The sequence below is a fragment of the Peromyscus leucopus genome, chromosome 1 (genome assembly GCF_004664715.2).
Source record: "Peromyscus leucopus breed LL Stock chromosome 1, UCI_PerLeu_2.1, whole genome shotgun sequence".
NCBI classification, from domain to species: Eukaryota; Metazoa; Chordata; class Mammalia; order Rodentia; family Cricetidae; genus Peromyscus; species Peromyscus leucopus.
Genome location: NC_051063.1, coordinates 53,600,392 through 53,613,290, shown reverse-complemented (window position 1 = coordinate 53,613,290; position 12,899 = coordinate 53,600,392). Strand labels below are relative to the sequence as shown.

At 48.2% G+C, this 12,899-nt stretch overlaps 2 long non-coding RNA genes across 2 annotated transcripts; one reads left to right on the top strand and one right to left on the bottom strand.

Moving 5' to 3' along the window:
- Positions 1-5,532: 5,532 nt before the first annotated feature.
- Positions 5,533-7,009, bottom strand: LOC119088308. The gene is made up of 2 exons (XR_005091932.1): positions 6,349-7,009; positions 5,533-5,661 (listed from the first exon to the last, which is right to left on the bottom strand). It is a non-coding gene; the product is annotated as an uncharacterized LOC119088308 (long non-coding RNA).
- A 1,570-nt stretch (positions 7,010-8,579) lies between these two features.
- LOC119088306 lies at positions 8,580-12,086 on the top strand. Its single transcript, XR_005091931.1, has 2 exons — positions 8,580-11,558; positions 11,746-12,086. It is a non-coding gene; the product is annotated as an uncharacterized LOC119088306 (long non-coding RNA).
- Positions 12,087-12,899: the final 813 nt, after the last annotated feature.

Sequence of the window (12,899 nt, the reverse complement as noted above, 5' to 3'; positions counted from 1 at the left end):
AGTATTCTGCATGAAGGAAGCACTCAGAAATTGTGAGCTCTACTGTTACTCTCTTGGCGTTGGGCTTGGGACACACCAAGCGTGGTTCATGGGAATATTTTGCTAATTATCCATCAGAGGCTGCCTATCCTTGAGATTATCTTTCCTTTCCTTTCCTTTCCTTTCCTTTCCTTTCCTTTCCTTTCCTTTCCTTTCCTTTCCTTTCTTTCTTTCCTTTCCTTTCCTTCCCTTCCTTCCCCTCCCCCCCCCCCCCCCCCCCCCCCCCCCCCCCCCCCCCCCCCCCCCCCCCCCCCCCCCCCCTTCCCCCCCCTCCCTTCCTTCCCTTCCCTTCCCTTCCCTTCCTTCCCTTCCTTCCTTCCTTCCTTCCCTTCCTTCCTTCCTTCCTTCCTTCCTTCCTTCCTGGTTACAGGCTTTGATCTTTGAGAGAATCCTATTAATAATAATTCCGATTAATGATTCTAAGCAATTACCAGCCACCACCCCACCATGTGGCTGTCTGGGACCAGTATGAGATAACAGAGGATAAGTGTCTGGGAAGGAGGAAGGTCCTGGAAGGGAAATGGGCCAGAGCTACCCTCCTCTGACCCCATTTTGTCCTAGGCTTATGCCATAAACATCTTATGCTCTTGTTTTCCTTTAAACTGAAGCTTTCTTCCAAGGATTGTCTTGAAGTATTTTTAGAAAAGAGATGAGACCCAGACCTGTCCTTGAGTCATGGAGGTGATACCACTAACACTCCACTTAAAGGTGGTCCTGAGATGTTTGCTCTTCTTGGAATTTTTTACTGTGATTGTGAGTGTGCGTGAAGAGGCCAGAGGTCAATGTCCGGTGTCTTCCTTGGTCATCTACAATGATTTTTGAGAGAGTATCTCACTGATCCTGGAACTCATTGATTAGGCTAGGCTGACTGGTCAGTGAGTCCCTGGGAGTTGCCTGTCTCTGCCCTTGATCTGAGGCCTGGGGTTATGAGCAATGCCTCCAGCTTATGTGGGTGCTAGAGTTTCAAACTGGGGCCCTCATACTTGTATGGCAGTCACTTTATCCACAGAGATATCCTCCCAGCCCCTAGGCTGGACGGCCCCTCTCTTTCATTTGGAGAAGGTGAGGACATTCTAGGCAGGGAGACAGTAGGATCATGCAGAGCATGTCCAGCAAGTGCTGAGTGGCATAGAATGGCTGGAGTGTTTTTGTAGCACTCGGAGTCTTAGTGGGATCTTCCTTTGGGGAGTAGGAGGCCACTGGTGGTTTTTACATAAGGAAGAGACATGAGCTTGCTTTTGTTTTGATCAACATCATAACCATTATAACAGCAATTATAGTGATCAATAGAAACCACAATTTTTTTGTGCTAGGCATTAGCTAAAATGCTTCAACATGACTCACCTTACTTAATCCTACCTTAGAGATGACCAGGGAGAGTTCACACAGCAGCAGGGCTGAGACAAGCCAGCTGTCCAAACAGGAAGTTAATGCTGGTAACCATTCCTCTGTCTCCCTAAACCTGGGTGTCTTCACCTCTGATACTAACTTCATAGGGTTTTCTTAAAAATACATGTAAAACACTTGGCACAGTGCCTGGAACACTATAATAACTCAATGGGGGTTAGTCACTGTGACTTTTGTAGCTGTTTCCCCTTTTAGAGTGTCCCCTGCTACGCCAGGTGCTGGGTGGGACCAGTGAAATCGCATGGATTGAAACCAGTAAACCGGGCTCATAAAGCCGCCCCTGTCAGTGCAGGGTGAAGCAGAGGGTGTGCCTTCTGCATCTGCTTGTGCCCTCTCTCGTTGCCTTGGTTACCAATCTGGACACCTGGTTCTCTCTGCAGCTGGTGCTTCTCCAGCTCAGGTCTGGGACAATTTGGGTTGTCCCACGGTGGGTTCTCTGAGATCACACCTTTCTTCCCTCTCTGTGTTTCGGCTGCCGCTGAGTGGGGACGCGGGGATGTATGGACCCCACAAGTGTCGCAGTGGAGGATGAACGGAAGGGGGCTGAGGCAGGAACTGACTCAAGTTCTTTAGGGGAGAGCATGTGAGCTCTGGGAGGGCTGCAGATGGGAGCAGAGACAGAAGAGCTTTCAGGACTATTTTGGATTTAGAATTGATAGGCTTCAACAATCTAACAACACGAGAAGGGTTGTGTCTAGCCTGAAGGCTCAGATACATCCCTTTGTTTTCCTTTCTACCTTTGTTCAGGAGAATGTGTCCGTCTCCATGGTGTCGAGTCCCACTTCCAGGCTGGTCATTAACTAGAGCTAATTAGCTTTCCTGTCTTTAAATAAAAAAATTTTAAAATTGTATTTATTTTTTGTCTTACATGTATGGGTGTTCTGCCTAAATTTTGTTTTGTTTGGAAACAAAATCTCACCCTGTGGCTCAGGCAGGCTTGGAACTCATAGTAATCCTTCTGCCTCAGTCTGTGGGTGCTGGAATTACAGGTGTGTGCCACCACTCTCTTTTCTGGGCTGACTCTCAGGCAAGTTTGGCATTTCAACAAAAGAAGTCAAAAGAGAAATCCAGGATGACTCCCCTCCGCTCTCCGGAACCTGCTTCTCCTCCTGTGAGTGGCGGCTCTGCTCCAGGCTTTAGTGACTGGAGAGCGGTCCTCTCCCTGGGCTCCCCTCCCCTCTCGCTCCCGGGCATCAGCAAGTCTTCTCATCACTACTCTGGACCTACCCCACAAGGGGCTTCTGCGCAGCCGCGCAGCCAACGCTCCTGCTCTTCACACTCTGCCTTTCACTTTAGTTCCACGCCACAGGGCTCTCCAGGGCTACAAACCCGCCCTTGACCTCGACTTCCAGCTGATCTCAGCATGACTACTAGTTTTCTGTGACTAGTTCTCCATCAGATATCGGCTTCCTCTGATAACCCTTCTGTCAATCATTTTCTTTATCTTGACATCCTCAGGTCCCCACCATGTAGCTAGTCTTTCCTCCCGTGTCCACTAGCGTTCCCACTGCTGGGATGCCCTTCCTTGACTTTGCATGGCTCACTCCTTCCCAGCCTTTAAACCTCAGTTAAATCCTCCTTGCTAGATCACTGCCTACCACTCAAGCAGGTTCCACATCCCCATTTACACTGTCTTAACCAATCGATTCATTCAGAACATGCCCTGATCACAGTGTGGTCTCATGCATCCCAGATTGGCCTGGGCATACACGGTACCTAGCTGGGGATGATCTTGAACTTCTGATCTTTCTGCCTCCAACTCCTGTGCTCATATTATGGATGTGGGCCACCATGGCTGATTTATGTGTTGCTGGAGTTCGATACCCAGGACTTTGTACATGCCAGGTAGGTATTCCTCCAGCAGAGCCACACCCCTAGTCCCAGAATATGCTGATTTTTTTTATTGTCCTCTTTATTGTGTCTCCCCATTGTAGAGTGAACTCTAGAAGGGTAGCCTGGCAGCCCAGAATGGATATGTCTTTCAAGTCCTTTTTCCTGGTGGGATGCTGGTGGTGGACGAGTTATTCCCAGACCTGGCTAATCTCCTCCTCCATCCCACTGGTAAGAAAGGCTGCATACCTGAGCTTCAAGCAGGGACCGTGCCTATCCCACTGAAATCAGAGAATTACTTTCCTGTCTGCAACCCAGAAGGATTCTGCTGCCCAAAGAGAAGGGAGTGGCTTGGGGGTACACAGTGCACATGCTTCACAGGGGAGCATTTTCCCTGGGATGACGGATACAGTGGGGCTAGGTGGGGTGGATGCTGAGGAGCAGACTCAGGATTTGAAGCTTAGCAGCCTTTCATTGGCTCTTGAGAGGGCAGCTTTCACAGAGTTACCAGGCTTTCCTACTGATGTAAGTAAGGGCTTAGGACTCACTGGACACTCCGGTGGGGAAGGCAGCCTGTCAGGAAGTTGTCTGTTAGAGGAGAGAGGGAGGTGGTACAGTGCAGGAAGCAGACACGGGAGGTCTTCTCCATCTGAGGGTGATTTGGAGAAAGGAGCCAGCAGGAGAGGCGGGGGTGTTAAAGGTTTTGTTGTGGTTTGTGTAAGTGCATGCACACGTGTTCGTATGTGTGTACAGGTGCAAGTGCATGTGTGTGTGCACGTGGAAATCTGAGGTCAACCTTGGGTGTTGTTCCTCAGGAACTGTCTAGCTTGTATTTTTGAGACAGGGTCTCCCCCTGGCCTGGGGCTCACAGACGAAGTTAGGCTGGCTGGTTGGTGGCCCCCAGGGATCTGCAGGTTTCTGCCTTGCCAGTGCCGGGATTGCACGGGTTCTGGGCACTGAACTTCGGCCCTCACATTTGCATGGCAAACACTTCGCCTCCACTGAGCTTCCTCCTCAGCTTGAGGGTGAAGGTTTGGAACCAAGATGGGATAGTTGATCAAGAGGCTCCCGGATTCGATCAGTGCAGGGGTGGTGACTGTCACAGGGCTGAGTGGGGACACTTCTGAGAAAAGGCAGATGTTTTTTTACAACAGCAAGACAGGACGGCAGGCTGGCAAAACGTGAAGATGCCCAGCTGGGCTTGAGATTTGTTTTTCTTTGGTGTGAAATTTGTTTTTCTTTGAGATTGCATTCTTATCCTTGGCTTTTTCTTTATCTTTAACATTCTGATGTGACAGACTCTTCAAAAATATCCTATTTGGCTGACAGACAGTGATGGTGTATGCCTATAATCCCAGCACTCAGGAGGCAGAGACAGGCAGATCTCTGTGAGTTCGAGGTCAGCCTGGCCTACATACTAAATTCCAGGACAACCAGGGCAGTTACAGAGAGAAACCCTGCCAAAAAAAAAAAATCTATCTGTGTGTGTTTTAGTTAGGGTTTCTATTGCTGTGAAGAGACACCATGACCACGGCAGCTCTTATAAAGGAAAACATTTAATTGAGGTGGCTTGCTTACAGTTTCAGAGGTTTAGTCCATTATCATCACAGTGAGGAGCATGGCTGCATGCAGATATACATGGTGCTGGCTACATCTTGATCAGAAAGCAACAGGCAGTAGACTGATACACTGAGTGAAGCTTGAGCATAGAAGACCTCAGAGCCCACCCCCACAGTGACACACTTCCTTCAATAAGACCAAACCTACAGCTACAAAGCCACACTTCCTAATAATGCCACTCCCTATGAGCTTATGGGGGCCAATTACATTCAAACTACCACAGTATGGCTATACACTGGGAAGTCCAAGCGTGAATCCATCCTTGCGTTTCCTTCTTCCGACGGATGGAGTTGCCATGTAGAGAGCCATGGGTGTGGCTATCATGAGATGAAATCCAGAGAGTCCAGGTCACTTAAACGGCATAAGACTTCTATGTCCTGAAGAGTTGGGTGGGCAGATGGCTTTGAGGGGGCACCCTTGAGTTGGCCAGACAGACTTGGGGTCCAAAGCCAGGTCTAATGCATATAAGCTGGGTTTCACTGACACCCTCCAAGCCTGGGACTTCATCTAGAGAGGACTGGGTAGTGGTGGCTCTTCCCTCCCCTGCTGCGGTCATAAAACGTGCTGGGTAGTCACAGGACATTCCCACCCCCAGGGAGCCTGACCGTTGCAGTGTGCCCCAGCACAAGACAGAGGTTTTTTTTGTCACCGTTACTGCTGGTTCTTTCCTTCTGGCATCTGTCCTCCTGTTTGGGGGATGATGGCATGAAGCCAGCTGGTAGGAGCGGGAGCCAAATCTTGCTCCTCTGTTTATTCACACGGTTTCTATGGATGTGGCAAAAAAGCAAACAGAAGTCTGACTAGATATATGCGCTTGATATCCTGCAACATTTAAAACCAGGGTCTACTTACGTAGGAGGCTAAAGACATAACATTATGTTGAAATGAGTAATGGCCCCAGCCGGGGGAAAAAATGTGTTTTAAAGGAAAAGTTCTCAGCAGGAAGGAACGCGCGAATGCCTCACTGCTCGGAGAAGTGTGTCTTCTCCGTGGTCCCTCTGTGCTGTCTAGGTGTGAGTCCAGAAGGGACATTTTCTCCTAGGCCACCCTCTCCATCCGGCACCTGGGGGAGGGCTCCAAATGAGGGAGGCTCTGTGGATGCGTGTGGTACTGCTGGGACAACTTGACGTTGTGAACAAGTGAAGAGCACTTGGGTCCCAACAAACTGCTCAAGCCAATTGTGTCTGACTCTGGATTGGTCTGCTTGGACTCTGCTTTGTTATCTCTGACATGGGAGCTCGTTTGTTGTTTTTATGATTTTAATAGAAACACCTTTCGTTTATTCCTGGACAGTTTCCGACCTGTAAACAATGTATCTTGCTTGTATCCATTCCAACTTCCCCCTCCCTCCCCGCTCACACCAGGACACGTCCCCCTCCCCACTTCAAGCCCTCTCTCTGTTTTGTGGCTCGCTGAGCCCAGTTAGTGCTGCTGGTTGCACTGCTGACTGACCTTGTTGGCTTGATCCTGTGCAGGTCTTGTGCAGGTGACTAGAGCCGCAGGGGGGTCATGACTGCAACAACTTCGGCGTCACATCTAGAAGACAGCGTTTTACAGCATTCTTCCCATCTCTGGTTCTTGCATTCTTTTGTCCCTTCTTCCAACATGTTCCTAAGCCTTGTGGGGAGTGGTTAGCAGAGATGTCTCATTTAGGGCTGAGCCAGCAATACTTAACTTATTCTCAGCACTTTGACCGCTCATGAGTCTCTGTGCTGCCCATTGCATAGAGAGGTTTCTCTGTGCAGGGTTGAGGACAGCACTAATCTGTGGGTCAAAACGTAAGTATTTAGTTAGAAGGCAGTTTAACAGCATGTCCGTATAACAAGGCAGCAGCTTCCCTTGGACCTATCACTAGGTTTACAGTAACAGGCACAATGACATGGGACCCTCAGCTGGAATGTTTAGGAATGTGCCTTGTACCATCACATCTGTCCAGATGGAAAGAGTTAGTCAGTCACCAAACATGGAGTAACCGGAACTTTACTTTTAATGAAGAAGAAGCCCTGATGTGTTTCTGCCCTCAAGGAATCAGCATTTAGCTGGAGAGAAAAAAAAGAAAGAAAGAAGAGAGAGAGAGAGAGAAAGAAAGAAAGAAAGGAAGAGAAGAAAGAAAGAAAGAAAGAAAGAAAGAAAGAAAGAAAGAAAGAAAGGGAGGCTATGGAGATAAGTCGGGATCACTCAGGGCGACTGGGGCCAGCCCTTCTTGCTGTGCAGACATCCTGGAAGGCAGAAGTGCTGGGTGGGGTGTGCTGACAGCTAGCTGTGCTCCGCCTCCTGGCAACCAAAGCCGGGAGAAAGGAGAATCTGGTATTCATTGTGTGGTTGTTTCTAATTTCCTTCTGCTTTCAAGATCCTCTTCTGAGGGAGAACAATGCCCCGAACAGCTAGGCTTGGCTTTCCTGGCACCTGCCCAGCTGAGGGGAGGGCCAGGCACCCGAAAGCATACAATGGAGAACTCTTGCAGCAGATGGCTTCTGACATCCTTTGAGGGTCACTGGGGACAGTGAGGTGGGGGATAGCTGATGGAAAAAGCCTCCACCCCATTTCACGTATAAATGTTATTTTAAACTTTCCCTAAACCACCAGGGTTCTGATGATGACTCAGGTGTCTGGAGGAGGCCCTGGGTCACAGGACTCCCTGTAGGACTTAGACCGAGAGCTAAGGGGTCATTCCATGCCACCATGGCCCCGGAAGTAGGCAATAGTGGTGGGTACTGAGAACATCTACCTGGTGGGTTCAGCTCAAGAACCAGAGCATGGGAGGGTCCTAAGCTGGATCTGCCATTTCCACAGCCAGGGTCGTTAAGGCCAGAAGGCCTAGGGCTGTGTCTGAGGAATGGGGTGGAGTTTCCTCTTTCCCTGCTGTCTTCACACTTGGCCTTTTATTTGTAGACTTTAGAACATTTATCAGCCTTTCTGGTGTCACTTTTCATCACCAGATAATAGAATGGTTGCAAAAAGGATGGGCCCATGTGTATAAAGGAGACAAGAGGAGCTAGAGGGTGTGTGAGTGTGGACTGCAGTCTGGAGGGGTCTATCAGGAAAGATGGTAATCTGGAAGACGGAGTGAGGAGTGACTCAGCCCTAGTGGGACACAGGATAGTCATCTTTAAGATGTGGTAATATTCAGAGGAGGGGAGCTGGAGAGATTGCTCAGTGATTAAGAACGCTTACTGCTCTTCCAGAGAACCCCGAGTTCAGGTCTCAGTACCCATATTGGATGGATCACAACTACTTTTAACTCCAGCTCCAGGAGATCCAACACACTCTCCTGGCCTCCATTGCGCGTGCGTGCACGCGCACACACACACACACACACACACACACACACACATTAAATTTAAAAAAATTAAAAGATCTGACAATATTTAGGTGAGTGGGTGGCTTATGTTTGTAATCCTAGACATGAGAGGCTGAGGCAGGAGGATCGCTTATGAATTTAATGTCAGTTAGGGTTACATAGTGAATTCCAAGGGTATCCTCGGCTACTGAGTGAGACCAGGTCTTAAAAATAAATAAATAAATGTGAGAAAGTGAGCAGGATTTTCACATGTATGTCACTTGAATGGGATATCCTTACCATTTCTGCTATTATTTGTTTTATTTTTTTTATTTTTTGGTATTTACATTAAAGACTTATTTATGTATTTAAATTGTTTTGCATTTACTTGTTTAGTGTGTGTGTACACATGTGGGTGTTTATGTGTCACAGTGTTTATGTGGCGGTTAGAGGAGAACTCGTGGCGCTCAGTTCTCCCCCTCTACATTTATGTTGGTTCTGAAGATCAAAGATAGGTTGTCAAGCTTGGGATCGAGTGGCCTTACCTGCGGGCCATCTTGCCAGTCACCCTGTTTATTTGGGTTTTGAGAGAAGGTACAAATCCCAGGCTGGCATTGAACTTATGATCTCCTGGCTTTGGTCTCCCAACTGCTGTGGTTACAGGTGTGCCCCGCCATGCCCAGCTTTCCTGGTTAATTTTTAAAACCTTTAGTTCAATCAAACATGTTTTCAGCTGGAGGCATAACTCAGCTGGTAGAGTGCTTGCCTAGAAAGGGCCAGGGCAGACATTGTCCCCAGGCTTCCTCCCATGCTCTGCAGATCTCTTGTTCTTTATTGTCTTCAGTGGGGACAGGTGTGGTCAGATGGTCTGACATCCTTTCAGTCATGATTACAGGATTGCACTGAGATGTGATCACAGTATGAGTCATCATAAGATATTCTGGATGCAATCAGTGGTCATTTTTGTTCACTAGAAGCTTAGGCACTGAATCTCAGGCATGGACATTGGCACTCCTGGGCTGGGGCCTTGTCATATCTTGCTCGCTCTGGTTTCTGGAATGGGAGAAAGTTTTGGAGGGAGAAAGAAGCTTCGGGAAGTAATCCCTGTGTTCCAGTGGGACTGGAAATCCTGCTGCAAGGCCTGGAATTTTGACTTCCTGTTTGGCCTGGCACTTGTTCCCCCACATTTTTGGCCCTGACACATCCTCTTCCTCCCCCTCTCAGGATGTTTCCTCATCTGCAAAATGAGGGGGTTGTATTAGATCATATCTCAGGCCCCTTTAAGTTTGAAAAAGTGATGATTCTGCCTCCCAGCCACCCCCTCACTCTTCCCCCAGGCCTTTTGATTGACAGTGAGAAGATGAGGAAGAATGTGTGTTCTATAGCTCCAGCTCCCAACAAAGAATGATCTAGTCCAACAGATCAATGGTACCGAGGCTGAGAAAACCCTGTTTAGGGAAGGAGGGACAGAGGAGTGGCCAAGATCGGAAAGGCAAGTGTGTAAAGACTCTCCAGATAATGGACAAATGACAAGGAAAAAAAAAAAAAAGAATAAAAGCGAAGAAGACAGATGCATGGTCAAGGCTTATAAAGGCGAGAACAGGAGTTGCTGGAATGGGATGGATGTGTTGGCAACATGCTCACAGTCTGGGTGAATAGATTTTAAGCTGCCGGCCTCAGAACAAACCAGTGCTGAGAGGTGCTACAGTTTGCATGTTTAATGCTTCCTGAGAAAGGGTTCATGGGTTAAAGGCTTGGGCCCCAGGGTGCCATTGGAAAGTGGTGGAGCCTTTAGGAAGTGAAGCCTGGTAGGAGAGACTTAGGGCATTAGGGGTGTGCCCTCCAAGGGGATTGTGGGACCTTAGCCACTACCTCTTTTTCTCTGCTTCCTGGCCACAAGCTGAGTGCTCATTCAGTCTCCTGTGGCTGTAACTGGCCTGGCAGAAATGAAGGTGTCTCGTGTCTCCCCATCTGACTGTCAGGCTACTGAAACAGTGGATTCCAAAGAAATGGGAATTTCCCCAGAATTCTCATGCTGGGAGAAGGAAAGGGCACCAGCCAAGGGGGAACTTATCTCCTGGACAGAGATTTCATACAGTTCTAACACCTTGTCAGACCACTTCACAGGATGAGACTAAAACCCAGATAAAGATGGGTTCCTGGTGGGCGAGGTCACACCTTGATAGGGACTGCTTAGATGCGCTTATCCGTGGCCCTCTATCTAAATTTTTATCTCACTTCAGGACCCTGAGGATGGACTTGGGGTTGGGGTTTGTGGGATCTCTCTGTCCTTCTTCCCAATGTGATCACACTGAATAAAACCCCCTCTCTGCTTTCTGCTTTCAATTCGGCTCTTGCAATTGGTTTGTTGGGGATGGGTGACTGGACCTGTCATGCACACAGGCTGTGAACCCCAGTTTGATAACAGCCACCTGGCTCCATCAAAGGCCCAAAGCAAGAGGTGTGTCAGATCTTGACCATGTTCTCCAAAATGTGTGGTTTCAGATAAGTATTTCTCCTTATAAATAAAGAAATTATTTATTTCATTATAGTAACAGAAAGCTGACCACACAAGGAGATTAATGCTATCCCCCGCCTCTCGGCTTCCTGATTCACTATGGAAGAGCCACACCCTGTGAAGGGACCCTTCCTCTGGAAGTCAGCAGGGGTGGCTGTTGATGCCAAGTGACTGTCTGAGGATGATAGACTGGGTGGTCCAGCCACTCAGGCCGTCGCTTCCCTATGAGCTCTATCATGACATCAGTCACAGTTTCTCTTGCTTTTTACTCAAATAACAGCTCAGTTGTTATTCCTAGAGTCATACAAAGGAAGATGAAGAGAAATAAGATACATTGTATCATGTACCTATAACCCCAGCTACTCAGGAGTCCTGAGAGACAAGGCTTGAACTTGGAGGCTAGCCTAGGCAACTTAGTGAGACCCTGTCTACAAAGGGGTAAGGAGGCAGCTCAAGGGTGGAATACTTGAGTAGCCTGTGCAATGCCCTGGGTTCCACCCGCAGCGCCCAGTGGGTGTGAGTGCCTGTAGAGGCCAGAAGAAGGTGTTGGAGCTCCCTAAAATGGAGTTATAGGCAGTTGTGAATGACCTGACTTGGATGCTAGGAGCCCAGTTCAGATCCTCTGGAAGAAGAAGAAGCAGGCTTAGGCTCTGAGCCATCTCTCCAGCCCTGAAAATGATTTCTTAATGGCTAAGGCTAGAGGTGGCTGCTCTCTTCCTGGCTCACCTTTATCTGCTGTTTGGATGTTCTCTAGAACACATTGTCCTCTTCTGATCTTGGGCTCGTACAGGGCACCCAAAGGATACACACCGGCTTTTTCACAGCTTCCGTTAAGTCTTTGCTGCATGGAAACCACACAAGGAGGTATGCTACATCCAGACCCAAACATAACCAACAGTAGGAATTCCCAAAGCTTCCTACTAGGCACAGGTTTGTTCCGAGGTTCTGCTGGGGTGGGTGTGGGGCTTTTTCAGCTCCCACAGAATGAACAGGATGGAGAGATGCTAATAGTGTTTGGAATAAAAAAAATCCCTCTGTTGTTGTTTTACAGGGCTGTAGCAGTGGCCAGGAAGAAAACTGCCCCCACTGGAAGTTGTTTTTGTGACTGTTCTTTGGAGCATTGTTCTAAAAATGGGAAATTACATCTTGCCATGCCAAAGGAAACAAACACCTCAGTAAAAGGGACACCTTCCCTGAGGTGGCTTTTTGGAGCATGAACAATTGGAGCTACAGCCACTTCTGGATGGAGGCTGTGGCAGAAGTTCGACCGGTGCTTTCTTTTCTTGCAAGGGATGGGATGTGGGCTTATCTATGCAACTAGGGTGGGCTGCGGCAGCTGTGGGTATAGGTGACTGTCTACTTATCCACCCAATAAACATTTGTCAAGCATCATCCGTTCTGTGACCACCTTGATGGGTTTTGCTTACTTGTTTGTATTCTGAGCTGTTCTTGAAATGTAACCCAAGCTGGCTTCAAATTTACAATCCTCCTGCCTCAGCCTAGAGGGTGCTGAGATTACAGGTATGTACCACCATGCCCTGCTAGCTCAGTGTGGTCTGTTCTGTTTCCTTCCCTGACTTGTTCAAAATCTGGGGAGGGTTGACCCTTGGCAGGCATCTTTCTTGTCACGTTTTCTTCAGTTTTCAGAGTCGGCACATGACAGCCCGTCCACATGACTGAGGAGCCAGAATCTCCATACACCCCTCTCTTCTTCCCCTTTCTTCTCTCCCCCAACCCCAAGGACTTTAGCACGTCAATCGTTACATTACTCCAGAGCCAGGACTTTCCAAAGCGTCCCGTCACTGTGGTACAGTCTGAAATTCTTGTTCTCTGGTGGCAGACATTCAAAGATCTTTTTTGGATTATCTGGTTAATATTTAACATTTATCCACAAAGTACAAAATAATCAGGCTTTCAAATTCATCAGGCATGAGATGGATACATTTCAGAATGATTTGTAGTTTAGGAAGAACCAGGCTTTGTGATCTGATTTCATCTTTATTAGGAACAAGGATGTGGGACCACAGGGCTTGATACATTTTCGCGCTCTTCGGAATTTTGCTTATAACCAGCCGCCTATGCTGTGCGTGAATTCTAAGCATAATCTTTTGTGTGTTGGGTCCTCTCTGGGGGGCTCAGTATTCTCTTTGGGACCGATTGGTTCTTGATATGGTTCTGTCTAGAACCAGAGAGATGGAATAAAAA